The sequence below is a fragment of the Lactuca serriola genome, chromosome 7, assembly GCF_051521515.1.
Source record: "Lactuca serriola cultivar US96UC23 chromosome 7, Lser_US96UC23_V15, whole genome shotgun sequence".
In the NCBI taxonomy this organism is placed as follows: domain Eukaryota; kingdom Viridiplantae; phylum Streptophyta; class Magnoliopsida; order Asterales; family Asteraceae; genus Lactuca; species Lactuca serriola.
The window spans coordinates 173114081-173117434 of NC_136414.1; the positions used below are offsets into that span (position 1 = coordinate 173114081).

General features: G+C 37.1%; 1 long non-coding RNA gene across 1 annotated transcript; it reads right to left on the bottom strand.

Annotated features, from left to right (window-relative positions):
- Positions 1 to 562: 562 nt before the first annotated feature.
- Positions 563 to 2791, bottom strand: LOC145062468 (uncharacterized). Its single transcript, XR_013687573.1, has 2 exons — positions 1292 to 2791; positions 563 to 1203 (listed from the first exon to the last, which is right to left on the bottom strand). It is a non-coding gene; the product is annotated as an uncharacterized LOC145062468 (long non-coding RNA).
- Positions 2792 to 3354: the final 563 nt, after the last annotated feature.

The following is a 3354-nucleotide window of genomic DNA, read 5'->3' on the forward strand; positions in this document are numbered from 1 at the left end:
AAACTGTCAATTGTTTGATAGTTAAACTTTAGACTATAAATCCATTAGGATATGGTTTGGACGGATTCTAAGAGCTTTAGGAGAGCTAAAATCGTCCATATGCTTATCTAGGAATGGATTTGGATAGCCTTAAGAGAAGATTATCCAATTAGGGTTTAGGTTGTAACCCTTAAGGAGTCTACAAGTATAAAAGGACCCTATGGCATGGGAATTCGAAAGCTAACCAAAAGTAAGGAACCTCTGGTCGAAATTCCTCCCCTCTCCTCTCTCCTAAATCATTCTCCTTGCTATTGGTGTTTGTAAGCCATCAGAGGAGTGACATTTGTGACTCTAGAAGCTCCAAGACCTCAAGATCAACAAGGAACTCAAAGGTATGGTTCTAGATCTATTTCAATGTTGTTATTTAACCTAATTAGTAATTAGAAGTCTTGGATTCAAAGCATGTTTATTAGAAAGCCTAGATCCGAGCATTAGGGTTTTGCATGCGCACATAGGAAAGTTCTTATGGCTAAAACCCATCAATAATGTCAAAACATAAAACTTAATGTCAAAGCATAACACATATTGTCAAAGGATAACACATAAATGTCAAAGCATAACACATATTGTCAAAGGATAACACATAAATGTCAAAGCATAACACATATTGCTAAATCATGATTTCATAAGTAACTAAAGAAACTCCATCTTGGCTTCATTGGTCGTTGGAAACATAAAAGCTTCACGATTTTTCTTTTTAGTGAAGACAAGCAATGCTTGTGAAAATTCGTTGGACCCTTCACGAAAATCGGGGAATTTGATGACAATGGCCATGCAATCTGCTATTGTTGGGGATGGATTATTTCATGGATAAGTTTGTGTGCTTTTTGATGATATGACATCCAATAAAGCATCAACTTTTTCTTCATAAATTGAACTTTTACTCTTGGTTGGACGGTTGTTGGAAACAGACTTAGACCTCTTCCTTTTACTTGAACTACTTTCATGGAGACTAGTAAAAAGAGGCTCATCATCATCTAAATTGATTTCATCACTATCTCATTTGCTCTCCATATTTTCTTCATTTGGATTTCTATTGTTTTAAAATTGTAACGGAGTCATAGTCTGATCTCCAACTGCAATAGAATCCCGAAACAAAGTAGCATATTTCTCATCAAATATGCTCAAATCTGTATTCCTAAATTTGGCATAATCTTTATTATCCTACAAGACAAAAAGATATTGTAAATCAAATATGTTCAATCTATATGCAATCATAACTTAAAATAATTAAAAAGAATAGTAATCATACCTTTATTTTCTCCTCCCAACACTCATAGGACGCATCTACTAGGCTTCTCGTCCCACCGAGTCCGGTTTCAAGCCTCATTAAGCGGTCATAAAGCTTCCACTCTTTTTTCATGTTCTCCCATTTGTTTGTTAGTTGTTTTTTTCAAGACTGTAACCTGTTTTCTCCTTAATGGGTTTTTGTATATTTTCCCACCCAACTTTATCAAAGGAGGTAGTGGGTTTATGGCCTTTTTTTTTGTTCAATCAAGCACGAATCAACAAACACCATGAAGCTACGATTATCCCACCCAAATTTTGGTTTTTTCATTTTTAAAGATGTTTCACAATCAACAATTGTAGTGTTATTTTCATCCATTATCTGTGAATTGCATATAGTATCAACATTTAAGCAACAAACCAATTTCATTAACCTTCCTAAATGATTTCATTAACTTATCAAAATTCTAATCAAAACAAAAAAATAGAGTATCACAGCATATCATCAAGTTCACAGAATTGTTAATTCATATTTCATCAAGTTCACATATTGTTAATTCACAGCATATCATCAGCTTCATATTTCATCGATTTCACTAATTGTTAATTCATATTTCATCAAGTTCACAGAATAATCACTATTTCACAGCATATTAATTTCAGAATTCAGGAGGAACATCACTATTAGAGATGCTAGAAAATCAGAAACAGACAGGAATATCAATTTCAGCATATCAATTTCAGAAAATCGGGAAATATTTCATCAATTTCACAACATATCTTTGCTAAAATCGGAAATAGACAAGAGATTGGAAATCGACTGGAAAAAAAAAACCTGATCGGAGATGGAGAAATGCTGGTGTTGAAGGTCGCCTGTGTCGCCGGTGCTGTAGGTCGCCGGTGTCGTCGGTTGATGTTGCAGGTCGAGATGCGATGCGAGAGAGAAGAGTGGGTGAGCGGAGAGAACGAGAATGAGGGAATCGCTAATCTGTAAATGAGGTGTATATTGGTAATTTAATATTTTTAGGTGGTGAAAAGTTGGAAAAAATAAGGTAATCGTGACTTTTCAAAAAGACTCAAATTACTTTATTGGAAAAGCCATTTACAAAAGTCATTTTCACTTTACCAAACATTTTTTTGACTTTTTGTGACTTTTGGTTTTTTTAGCCTTTGCTCCTCAAACACATTTCAAAATCTTCTTTTGCAAAAAGCTATAAGACAAAAAAAAAATCTTTTTGTCGAAAAAGACTTTTTAGTCTAAAAACCAATCCCAAACAACCCGTAATCCTTCACTCTTCTCCTTCGTTCTAGTCAAGAACACGGTCTTGTTCTTGACAAATCAGTCGAGCCAATGGGACATCAAAACTTCAATGCTTCCCCTTCATTTTCCCTGTCAAAACACCAAAGCTTAAACACCCATGGATTTTTGTCAAAAATCAAACCCATATCCCCTTCATTATCATCGATTTTCCAGGAAAACCCAAACACCCCAATGATTTCTATTAAACACCAAATCAAAAAAAAAAAAAAAAAAAAAAAAAAAAAAAAAAAAAAAAAAAAAAAAAAAAACTGTTGATGATCGACGACCAGTAAACCACCGAACCATTGCTCCTCCTCCCAGTTCGCAGTGGGTATCCACTATCGATTCGCCTCTTGATTGGCGACTGTTAACACGCTCTGCGGCCAGCCAAAGACCGGAGACCCTCGCTTCTTTCTCTGCCGTTTCAGATCGAACCTAGACCTCCGAAGGTCTCGCCTTTGCTGCGTCACCCTGAAATCACATCCGTTTCGCTGTTTCTTCCAACCTGCATCGCTTCGCTCGCGTCGCCTAGGAAACAAACCTCCCTTCCCCCTTCGCACATCTCCATCGGAGCAGGAAGAAGCTTCAATGCTTCCTCCCTTCATCCATTCGGTCTCGTCGACCTCCCCCTGCCGCCACTTCGCTTAACCGTCATCACCACCGCTGGCTGTCACTGTGAGTAGTCGACCATCGCCACCTTGAAAAATTCCATTCCCGTTCCTTCGTTAATTATCAGTCGAACATGAGACCTGGAAGTGGGTCTCGACGTTCCTCTTCACGATCTGGAA